This window comes from Archocentrus centrarchus, chromosome 1 (assembly GCF_007364275.1).
Source record: "Archocentrus centrarchus isolate MPI-CPG fArcCen1 chromosome 1, fArcCen1, whole genome shotgun sequence".
NCBI classification, from domain to species: domain Eukaryota; kingdom Metazoa; phylum Chordata; class Actinopteri; order Cichliformes; family Cichlidae; genus Archocentrus; species Archocentrus centrarchus.
In genome coordinates this window covers 23,374,629-23,387,460 of record NC_044346.1, presented here as the reverse complement: position 1 = coordinate 23,387,460, position 12,832 = coordinate 23,374,629, and the positions used below count along the sequence as shown (strand labels likewise).

General features: G+C 42.5%; 1 pseudogene; it reads left to right on the top strand.

Moving 5' to 3' along the window:
- LOC115790039 (serine hydrolase-like protein) overlaps positions 1 to 10,740 on the top strand; it is a 37,679-nt pseudogene extending 26,939 nt beyond the window's left edge.
- The last annotated feature ends 2,092 nt before the right edge of the window (positions 10,741 to 12,832 follow it).

Below are 12,832 nucleotides of genomic sequence, written 5' to 3'. Positions count from 1 at the left end.
AGGCAGAGCCTTCCCCTTTAAGAGACACCACCCACTTTTCTCTGCCCCGTGTGTGTGTATGCGGGCTAGCGTGGGAGACGAGCGCGAGGGAAAAAGTGTGTTCGGTGGCGGTGGAAAAAGGAATAAAAGTTCTGTTGCTAAAATCCTTCGACTTGCTGCATTTCTCCGCCTTGCTAAAGGTGACCCACATGGATGAGCAAGTTAGTTACCAGCCACGAGCCAAGCGAAGTAGAGACCAGAGGTCTCCCTACTACGGTTAGGAGCCGCAATCTGGTCGAGGTAACACACTATTGCGGGATAGGGGGTTATTGTTGTCTGGGAAAGATGAAAGATTATTTCAAAGTATTTAGATACACGTATTACAGCGTCAGTGACCCTATGGCCTTGGCGGAGGTTTGCGCTCTCTGAGTGCTTCTAGTTAAATATATATCACACCTGGTGCTATTAACATGAGTTTCAATGGAGGTTTTGTTGTGTTGGGCTGGTCACTGTCAGTCAGATCTAACAACCCTGTGGATGGGCGGTGGTGATAACCTATTCCGCTTCAGTGCAAATTACGGCAGATGGAAAGGAAAAGGTCAAAGCCATCAGGTGTGCAGTTTAGGAAAAAGAGAAAAGAACAACAGGAGAAATAAGCAAAGATGAAGGTAAGCAGAAGCTGTGTAATATTTCAGTTTCTTCCATGTTTTTTTCAAATAAAATTTAAAAGAAATTCTTTTTTTTTTTTTTTTTTTTTTTTTTTAATTTTTAAAAAATTTAAAAGAAATTCTGAGTGTGCCTGTGATGGTGGGGAGACCTTCAGTTAAAAGCTGTCTGTCAGACCATGGCAGAAAGCTACACGCACCACACAGCAGGTGCTCATTACCCCCCAAGTGGAGTAGTGCGGTAGGCGCTGCTGCGCGATTGCTATGGGGGGTTGGGGTGGGGGTGGGAGGGCGCCGGCAGGGATGCTCGCCCAGGGCGCCAAACAGGCTAGGACCGCCACTGTGTGCATCTAATTTTCTTGGCAGTGGCGCAGTGGGTAGGCGCTCGCCTTGCAGCCGGAAGGTTGCAGGTTCGAGCCCCTGTCCCTGCGCTGCGTTGTGTCCTTGGGCAAGACACTTAAACCACATTGCCTAATGGTAGTGCCGGTCTCTGGCTGCATGACCGCAGATGCTCATCTCTGGATGAGTGATCTGGAACGATCATTTCGTTGTGTGCCTTGTGCGCACAATGACAATGAGTTGAATCTAACATCTAATTTTATTAATGCAAGTAATTTTATTAGATGCACAGATTCATTCTAGGCTCAGCAACCGAGACAAGAGAATCCCCCACCTGCCCCTTTCCTTCTGTTACAACCTGTCTGTCAGACCATGGCAGAAAGCTACATGCACCACACAACAGGCAGAGGGCGCCTATTACCCCACAAGTGAAGTAGCGAGGTAGGCGCTGCTGTGGCAATCGCAATGCGTTGGGGGGAGAGGGGCGGTCACGCCGCCTTAGATGAAAAGCCGCCCTGGGCGGCTGCCCATGTCGCCCATATCAGAAACCGCCACTGGATGCACACAATTGATAGAACACAAAGCACATTTCATTTATAATACTGTAAATATGGTCCTTAATTCACAGTATTTGTGTGAACCTGAATCCAGATGAAAAAAAAAACACAAATACGAATCTCAACGGTTCCGACAAATGTTGGTGGATGGCGCAGTATTGCCAGATTGGGCAACTTGTGAACACATTGGGCTGGAAAATTATATAGACATAGCTATATAATTATAAAATTATATAGATATATAATTTTCCAATAAAAACTTCCTTGAAACATACCAAATATGGTGAAAAGCAACCAAATTTTTAACAACTCACCCAAAGCTATGTATATTTAAATATATATCACACCTGGTGCTAGTAACATGAGTTTCAGTGGAGGTTTTGTTATGTTGGGCTGGCAACTGTCAGTCAGACCTGGCAACCCTGGGGATGGGCAGCGGTGACAACCTATTCTGCTTCAGTGCGAATTATGAAAGATGGAAAGGAAAAGGTCAAAGCCATCAGGTGTGCAGTTTAGGAAAAAGAGAAAGAAGAGGAGGAGAAACAAGCAAAAGATAAAGGTAAGCAGAAGCTGTGTGATATTCAGTGGCGGTGCCGGGGGGGCGCTAGGGGGTGCTATAGCTCCCCCTGGAAAAGTCATAGCACCCCATAGCACCCCCAAGAAAATAGTTTGTATCTGTGTGTTCAGAACTGAAAGAACAAATGATCCTTCATAGCCAGTGGCGGTTCCTGATATGGGCGACATGGGCAGCCGCCCAGGGCAGCTTCTCCCCCTACGCATTGCGATCACTGCAGTGGTGCCTACCGCACTACTCCACTTGTGGGGTAATGGGCGCCCTCTGCCTGCTGTGTGGTGCATGTAACTTTCTGCCATGGCCTGATAGGTTGTAACAGAAGGAAAGGAGCAGATGGGGGATTCTCTCGTCTTGACTGCTGACCCTAGAATGAATCTGTGCATCTAATAAAATTAGATGCACACAATTGATAGAACACAAAGCACATTTCATCTATAATTAGGGATGGGAATCAAGAACCGGCTCCCAGTAATTCAATTCCTTGGAATCGTTAGTCTGCTTGCTTAATGATTCCGCTCATCGATCCCACTAACATGAGGATGCATTTGCGTGATTACATCACACAGCGTCATGACAGAAGCGTCAAGATAAAAAGCATAAAAAAATTATGTTCACAGTTTTTCAACAACAGGAGCAGCTGTTTTACGTGCAGTCTGTGCACACACAGCAAGCGCAAAAAAGGCGGAGCCGTTACCAATGAGCTCGGATGGAACGAAAGGAAACGTTTTTCTGGCATCCAAAGCAGCAGCGCTTTTTCCTGTAACCACTTAAAATCTGTTAAAACCTGCCTATCAGACCGTGGCAGAAAGCTACACACACCACACAGCAGGCAGAGGGCGCTCATTACCTCCCAAGTGGAGTAGTGCGGTAGGCGCTGCTGCGGCAGTTGCTAAGGGGGGGTGCTCGCTCAGGGCACCAAACAGGCTAGGACCGCCACTGTTCATAGCACCCTCAGTAAAATGCTTAGCCCCCCCTTAGCACCTGCAGAACAAATAATTCTGGAGCCGCCACTGGTGATATTTGAGTTTCTTCCATGTTTTTTTCAAATAAAAATTTAAAAGAAATTCTAACCTTCTGTTAAAACCTGCCTGTCAGACCATGGCAGAAAGCTACATGCACCACACAGCAGGCAGAGGGCGCTCATTACCCCCCCAAGTGGAGTAATGCGGTAGGCGCTGCTGCGGCAATTGCTATGGGGGGGAGGGGGGTGGCTGCCAATTATTAAATGCAGGGCTGTAAAGTGCAACAGCACACTGTGTTGTTAGTGAGGCATACAGCTTGTCTATTAAATGTGAGAGGTATCACTTTTATTTATTTCTGTTGGTTATTATTTTTATTGATATTTATTTTTATTTATTAGATTTTGTTGGCCAAACAAACAGTGTTTCAAACTGAATCGACATATTTTAACAGCTGTTTTATACTTAGGGTTGATATTACAAAGTGAATAATTTGTTCATTACATTAGCTGTGAGGGTTCTTTCATGTCAGAAAGTTGTCTAATTAAAGAACCAGTTCTATTGCCAATCAACCTACATTAATGCATTTTTGACCAGTATTAAATGTTTTCGACCAATAAAACATATCAAATGTTGCACTTGTCTGTGCTACTAAATTATTTTTGTGCTACTGAAATATTTCGCTTGCTAGTACCAGTGCGGCCACCTGATAAAGTAAGCCCTACAGCCTGGAATGACATGGTCACTATGCTTGATAAAGACTCAAGCCATTTTGTTCAGTGGTTTGCCCACGTCTTACAATTATGAAACATATACATATGTAAATTATACATGCAATAATATAGGTGTACACAACACTATTTTTCCAAGAAACATTTGAAAAAGATGAAAGTTAAAGATCCAATAGCATTTTTTTATGCTTTGCTCAGAGTATTTACGGATCTGTCAGGTTTCCGATATGTGTCCCCCCCCCCCAATAGTAAACTCATTCCTACACCCTTGCATGAAACAGTGCTGTGTCTACACATAGCAGAAAACTTGGGAAAGATACAATTTTAAATGTTATCTTTAGGCACTTTATTACTAGCAGCCTACCACAAAAAAACATAATTTATTCCAAAAATACATAGAGTATATAGAAGTCCTGTCAGAGCCTCATGTACACCCTCTAATGACAAAATTTGCATCATGTGTACCCACAAAAGGGGACATTATAATGCTGGTGTATCTGTTTACAAGCAATCCCTCCTACCCTGTTTGTCGCCTCTTATATTTTCACATATTGACACCTGAGAAAAAGATGACCTGGTTGACAGTTTCAAAAGTGGACAACTAATTCTTTTGGATGAAATTTAATGTGACAGCTTCTTTTATAGTATGCAACAAGTCTCTCTGTTGTCTAGCAACATCATCTAAATAAAGTTTTTTCTAGTGAACATGCAGAGCTTTAGGTGCTTTAGAGCTTTAGAGGAACTGCTCAGTTTGAGAGCGTATAATTTGAAGTTACCAAGAATCCCTCCTCAGAGAGAAGCACCTCTCTGGTGACCTCTAGCTAATTATAGTTTGATTTACACTTCAGGGCTTCATGACTTTGTGACAGTGTCTGATGGAGTTTAGATGGTAAGAAAATGAAAAATGCTGGAGGCCGTTTGACATTTTGAAAAGCATTGCATTTAAGAAATGCTTTTAGCAACCAGTGTAATTAACTCTGGCACAGTTTTGACCTTTAGGCCTGGGCTTGCTTGTGTCTGCTCCCTTGCAGAAGGAAATATCCAAAGTGATCAGGCAGGGGTTTGATGAGATGCTTCAGTTTGAAAGAAAGATAGAGAAGAAGCGAGTGTACATTTACAAGAAGGCAGTAGAAAGGTATGAGACTGAGACTGATAAAGTAAACAGGAAACAAGCAGGCACGGGATGGGACGAAGATGCAGACTAGTCAGAAAACAGGGAATAACACTGAATACCCCAAAAAAAAAACACATGAGGCAAGGGACTTAGACACAGAGACACAGGAGTAGTGATGGTATGACGAGGCCCCGTGAACGTGTCGAATCTTTCCGTCCAGCTGATTCGCCAAAAGCCTGATCACATGAAGACCCATTTAACAGCTCATTTAGGAGTGCTGACATCTGCTGGACATTTGATTTAAAGCATTCCTACTGTTCTGTTACATATTGGCTGGTGGATCTGTTAGCATAATTATGCAATTATTATGTCAAAATCTCCATTTGAGGAATTGTGAAACCAGATTGAATAAATCTATCCAGATCGTGGTATATCTAAGTATCAATGGATCAGTTGTGGTATATCAATAAAGTATTGTATATAGACAGTATGTGGTGTGTTTGTGGATAAACAGTTACAGGAAGTGCTTGGGTGGAGGTGTGTGTGTGTGTTGGGGGGGGGGGGGGGGGGGGGGCGTGCTTTATTGATTTTTATTCATGAATAAGTGTTGGGGCTCAGGCGATTCCTTCTTTTTGATCTAACTTCCCCAGCCTTTGAAAACTCTCTCACAGAGGACTGAAGAAGCAGGACTTCGCTGAAACTGAAGTTATAATGTGTACCCGAGAGTATACAGGTGCTTCTGATTATGCGGCTATAACGGTGGATCAGACTCATCTCAGATCACTCAGAACACTTCCTCTTAGTGGTGGGCGGATCGATCCAAATATCGATAATATTGATACCGACGTTGGTATTGATACTGACCAATACCAGTGCAATGAGATCAATACTTTAGCTTCAGTTTCCCTCCTGTATGCAGTGCTGCGGTTTCATCAAAGATGCGAGCTGACTGTTTAAGTGCCTCCTGTCACTGCACAGAGTAGGCATACTTTGCTCCTCCCTTCCCCGCAGTGTTTTGACATTATACCCTCACGTGACATGTAACATATTTTACTTGGGAAAAAAAAGGAATTTGTCAGCGGTCTCAAACTCCCGGCCTGCGAGCCACGTCCGGCCCCGCCCCCTACTTCCGGCCCACGATTTGATGTCAAAAGTTTGGCCCTTTAAGTTGCTTTTTTTGACATTTCTCTTTCCTCTCCAATTAAGAGGAGTTAACGAAATGTCAAAAAAGTGGGCCAAATTGTCTTGTTGTGGAGTGATAATTTAGTGAATGAAGGGATATTTTTTATTACATTTTGTATTATACTTTCTTAACATAAATTTTTGAATTAAGTTATTGAGTCATCATTTTGTACACTTTATTTAAGAAAAAAATCCAGATATCACAATGTATGGGGAAAATTGTTTTTGTTACTGTTCTAATGTTTCAGAACAAAAATTTATTTTTAAAAAGTATTTTCTATTTACCTATAAACTTTGACCAATTCTATCCTGGATTTTAACTAATTAATGAGTCAGAGGAAAAAAAGACACAAAACACTTAAACTTCATTAAAATTCTTCATAATTATTAAAAAGTATCGGTATAAGTATTGGCGATTCTGACCCTATACTTACTTGGTATCAGATCGATACCAAATCTTGCAGTGTCACACACCACTACTTCTCTATTTCCCACATCTTTTTCAGCAACTTGGCTCTTGTCACATGATAATCTAAAAAAACAATACGGACCTCCACACAGGCTTCATTTGGACATGCCCCCTTTGCCCAACACAGGTCTCAGGGCTTTAGTATCAGATGTAGCATCACTACGCAAGGGAGACAGGAACAAAGGGAACCAGAAAATCAAAACGTAAATAACAATAACAGGAACAGAACTATAATGAACAAGGAATCAAAACCAAATGCAAACAGGGAAACATAACAGAAGAAAATCAATGAAAACAGAACCTAAAAGAACTAAACACAAAACGCTGGGCACATGGCCCAGGACCATGACACCTTAAGGTTGATATCTGTAAACCACACTGAACGTTCAGCAAAAATTCTTCTGGAGTGAGAATGCTTTGTTTCTTGGTTTCAGGCAAACATAGTATGCATGGATGTGGAGCTGCAGTCGAGGATAACGTCCTCTGTCCTAGTTATTCTGTAAGATATTCTCCTGCCCCTCATTTTCTTACTGCATCTGAAAATAATACAAAGCTAAACAGATATGCAATCTTTTTGTCTTTACAAAGCAGAAAATGGCTTAGAGAAAATATGTGTTGAAGAAGAGGAAAAGAAATTTACATCAGCACTTCTTCAAGCCTATAGGGACAAAAATGTGAGTGTGCCTAACAGTCTGTTTGTTTAAAGCAGGTATGTTTGCATCTCCGTGTTTATTTTTAGCTATTAAACCTGTGAACAATTGTGCTTAGCAGACAGACAGCTGCACAGATGCTAGAGTAGCAGTGCAGTATGAGCTCAATGTCTCAGAGGCAGCAGAAATTTCTATAGTGGTGAATCTCAACACTGACCTACATACAAGAACTTGGTCAAGTGCTGCTGATGAGGGAGAGCAGAGGATGCGTGTCCACTAATCGTCTCCTCTGAGTGGGTTTCTTTCAAGTCAGATTTTCACTTAGCAATAAAAGACAAGTGTTGCATGGTGAGCACAGTGGCGCGTTCAGCAACTATAGATTCAGCCATTTACCACAGATGTAGACGTGTGCAAGGGAATATAGGACTTGCCTTCATTAGATGCCACAAACTATTCCAAATGACTAATAATGCTGCATGTATAAATCAGTGACTTTGTTTTATGTTTAACACACAGTCCTGTGAATGAGTTTTTCACAGGAGTCGATGCAGTTAAGAGAGTAAGTAGCAGGTGCTGCTAATCAAATGCAGTTGATTAATTGATCATCAGCAAGTGTGATCACTCTATAGAAGTATAAACTGGAGCATTCAGCTGTGTTTTAACACAATGCCACAATCTTCCCGGGAGTGTACATCCCAGCAAATTCACCCCTAGGGCAGACTCTGCAATTCTCAGAGGAATTGCAGACAATCCAAGAGCTATATCTCAGAGTCTACAGGCCTCAGTTAGCATGTTAAATGTTAAAGTTCTTGACAGTACAATTAGAAAAAGACTGAACAAGTATGGCTTGTTCGGAAGGGTTCCCAGGAGAAAGCCTCTTCTCTCTAAAAAGAACACGGCAGCAAAGCTTAGGTTTGCAAAATTACACCTGAGCAAACTACAAGACTTCTGGAACAATGTCCTTTAGACAAATGAGACCACAGAGGAGACGTTTGGCCATAATGCACAGTTCCATGATTCGGGAAACACAACAAATCAGCACAAACACCTCATAGCAACTGTCAAGCACGGTGGTGAAGGGGTGATGACTTGGGCTTGTTTTGCAGGCATCTTCCACTCATTGAATCCACCATGAGCTCCTCTGTATGTCAAAGTATTTTAAACCAAGTATTCTTTTGACCAGTGTCAAATGTGAGGCCTGTGCATAAATAAATGGTTTGGTTTCATTTGGTGGCTGCATCAGAATTGTTGCCCCTATCAGCATCCCATCAATGAGTGTGACATAAATTTTTTTTTTTTTTTTTTTGACCGGTCATGTCTGGCAGTTTTCGCAATCGGAATGATAATCCGAAGGCATTATTGTACCAAACATATTTGCTTTTACAAGACGTGCTCTATAATTATTTTCTATAGGCCGGCGGTTTTCAAAGTGTGAGGCGCGCCTCCCCTAGGGGGCGCCAGAGCACTTTAGGGGAGGCGCGGTGCGAGGGAAAAAATAAACCGGGAAAAGAAGCTATCTGCTTGCTGTCTACTGATGTGAGAGAAAGAATGGACAAATAAGATGTGAAAACACTGTTGGTATCTCAAACATTAAACTCAGAATCTCAGATGTAACGTTTGTTTGAGAAAACGGTTGAAAAATGAGTTTGGGGTTGTTCTTATCATTAGAAAAATGAAAAAAGGGCGTATTTGCCATACAAAAGCCCTGATAAAATAATTAAAATGGGAGGAAATGTTTTAAAATGTTCATGCGTTAAATTTCATTCAGATAAAGTGTCATTTTAAAATATAAGATGGTTCTAAAATAAAAGCAATTAGAAGGTGTTTTGTAGTGGCATTTGTTTGTGTGTGGGTTGATTATTGGGGGGGGGCGCAGCAGGCATTGTGCTCCTTGGAGGGGGGCTCACCCTTTAATACTTTGAAAACCCCTGCTATAGGCTATTCTTGTTAATTGTATTTTTTTTTTTTTTTTTTTATTCTTGCCAGATCTGACAGGTAGGGAAAGAAGAAGAGAGAGATGGAAAGCAAAAACAAAAAAGAAAAAGGGAAAAAAAAGAAAAGGGGGGTGGGGGGTGGGGGGCAGGAAAAAAAGCTACACACACACACACATATATATATATATATATATATATATATATATATATATATATATATATATATATATATATATATATATATATAGGAGGAAGACCCCAGACGGGGCCCCCACGGTCAACGGGCAAGAGCCCAGAGAGCCAGAGGCAATGAGCAGCCCGCCCCTCCGGCAGGCCGGCCCCCCCTAGCACGAGCCGAGAATGCAGCCCCGAGGCCCCAGGCACCTGGGAACCGCCCGACACCCAGCAGAACCCCCCCCCCCCCGACGCCAAAGAGGCCCGAGCCACCCCCAGGCCACAGCCGCCAAGGGAGCGGGCCAGGAGCCACGCCAAGACATCCGGCCATGCACCCCAGGACCCCCAGGCACCCACATCCCAGGGGGGGCAGTGACAATCCGTGGGGAGTAGCGGGGAGCAGTAGGCAGGGGTAACTCCTGCCCTCCGCAACCGTGTCCCACAGGGGCCAAGGCTCAACAAGCCACAGACCCAGGACCAGCTGTCCACACGCACACATGCACGCACACGTCATATATTCATACACACACATACATGCCAGTCACACACCCATGCTCATATACACGGACCATACATGGACATTCAGTGTGGGCAAGCAGGCACCAGCACTGAGCCAGCGGCACCCCAGAGAAGCAGCCAACCCAGCCCCGAACTACTAGCCAGTCCCTACCCCCGACAGGGTGCATGAAACCCGGGTGTGGGAAGACCCGCCCACCCCCTCCTCCCACTCAAAATGGTTGGGGTGATATGTTAGGTGTATGTGGGTGCATGTATTGGGAGGAATGTACATGACTGTATGAAAGCTACAGTGCTATTAAAATTGGGGGGACAGATGTAACATGCGCACTGGACAACAGCGCCCATCTACACCATCCCCCCAAGGCCCTCAATGTCTAAGATGTAGATAAAATTGAGGAGCAGGCAACAGTGAACAAATAAGTGGAGCCACTTCAGCAGCTCCACCTACTAGCCATGGTGTGATACACCTGCCCCCCAAGGCCCTATGTGTACTATGACGTGTTGTGAGCTGTACGGTGTAATTAAAAAGGAGGGGTGGGACATCATGCAATGCAGTGAGCAGAGTCAGGGAATTGGCCCCACTCGTTGCGGCACCCACCTATGCAGGTTTAAGTCCATTTTTACTTTGTCCATTTTTCTGTGGTTCACGGCTTCTTTTTGCTGCCCAAGTGGCCATAAAGTCCTTTATTCCATGTTGGAACAGCACTTTCATCTCCTTCATGATTGGTGTCATCTCTGTTTTCAGCATGTGGTGCTGTGGTGACCATTCCAGGTGATCATCACGTCCATCTGAATAATCCTGATGTCGTTGCTCCAGTTTTGTTGGACTTCCTGCAGACCAAAGTCCTCTCTTACTCTACTTCACCAACTAATGTTCAGACTTCTAAGTTATAGCAGACACACTTGAACCAGTTAGTCATCAAGTCACATCACCCTGACTTAACTGTTTTTCTTGTATTTATACTGTACTATTTACACAGATTTAACTTTGTGCTTAAAACTCACTTTGGCAGTCATCTTAGTGGACTCATGAATTACTTAAAGTATTTTATTAGATACTAGTGCTGCTGATTTGAAGGAGAAAATGTTTTTCCATCAAGCTGCTTTTGCTTAACTGCAGAGGGGTGCACTATGAAGTTTGAACTAGCCAGGCTCTGTTCATATTAGCTGGCTTGAAATTGAAAATGCTGTTGAGAGATGAGGAGTATCATGAATGTAGTTAACTTTCTCTGTTAATTCAGGCCTTCTGCTTCAGGCTCTGTGCACACTCACATTAAGGGGGCGTCACATGCATCATTTCACTCTTCTGCACAAAATGCTAGATATGGTGCGACAGAGAATGTATATCACATTACGAACCTCCTAAAAATAAAAAAGGATCTTTGAAAATATGAAAATGTGGTGTTTCCAGCTTTTTTAGTGTCAAATCAGGGCCTCAGTAGCATGTGGAAGAACCATACACAGCCACGACAGCCTGGCACCACCTCCTCCTGCTGGTCGCCAGCTTGGTCACACACTGCTGTGGGATGGAGTCCCATTCTTCAACCAGGATTTGTTACGACTCATCCGATGTGTTTGCATTGGTCACAGAATGAGCTGTCTGGCATTGGCAGAGAAGATTTGGCAAGTTTTTCATGGACACAACCCACATACTCAACTCTGCTGCTCAACCCACAAATGCATTTTCCTTACAAATATGGCTCCATTTAAGGGGAAATAAACAGGATTTCCAACATATTTATTGCCAAGAATCTTTGTTGCAAAAAAGAAATAACACAAATACAAATTTCTTTACTTTTTGTGCTAAGTTCATATCACATATTATGATGTTATCATGTTGCCTAGCAACTACTTAGCATCTAGCTCAAATGAATGATTTTTAACTTTAAACATACTTATAACACCTTATAAAAGTATATTTAATTTCACAACAATAACATATCCACAAAAGTTAAATTATGCATGTCTACTGTAGCAACCACCTAGCAACAGGCTAAAATTATCCATTTTTAGCATATAAACATGATCTGCCACCCAGATTATTTTTAAATGTTCTCACTGTGATTATCACTTTACCAGCAGCACAACAGGCCAAATAATACTGGAACATGGGCATGTAGGCATTTCTTTAATTTTTTCCCCTCGTTGTCTCTTCTGTCCTCCTTCCTGTGACCTGGAAATCAGTATCTGTGTTTAAAGGTGTCTCTATTCCTAAAATGCATCTGGATGGGAGAGGAGAGAGGAGGCTGAACAGTTGTACCTTTTGTAGTAGTGTTTTAACCTCCAGCATAGGCTACAAAAAAAGCTAGAATATACAAACTGCTGTGGGAGGACTCTTTAAGCGACTGCTCATTTCATCCACCAGGGGTCAGTTCAGTTATTTAAGATGATCAAACTTAAATAATATCTTTCTGTGTGTGAGTTAAAAAAAAAAAAAATTCTGATATTTTGTTGCATTGTGCCATGTTGTGAACTTAAAGACTGCTGCTGTATTTCATGATCACATGATATTTTTATACTTGGGACAGTTTAACAAAACAATGGACAGATGATGGAGCTGTGCCTCTCATCATATTTCAGTTTATCCTGAAGAGCCAGCGATGCCATCAGTTACATCGCCCCCATCCTCTGCTGTCTTTGAGGAATGATTGGGATTCACTGTGGCAGCTCAGAAGTCTCTCCAGTCTGCTGTGCATCATTAATATTTTAGCAAGTGTACAGTTTCTCAGATGTGCATCCACATGTTTAATCTCAAAGGTTAAGTGAGCAGTGGGGAGGAAACTGTGTACCAACACAGTGAGAGCAGAGGACGAATCATGACTTGAGTACTTTAGTGTCAAATATATTATCATGTATACAGGGTGTCTTTTTGTAAATCTGTTACTGAAAAGCTTTTAGTTTGAAAAAAAAAATGTCAGAAAACTCAGTTTCTGTACTTGAAGCTTCAGCTGTTTTTGTTAGTTTGTTTGTTTGTTTGTTTTACATT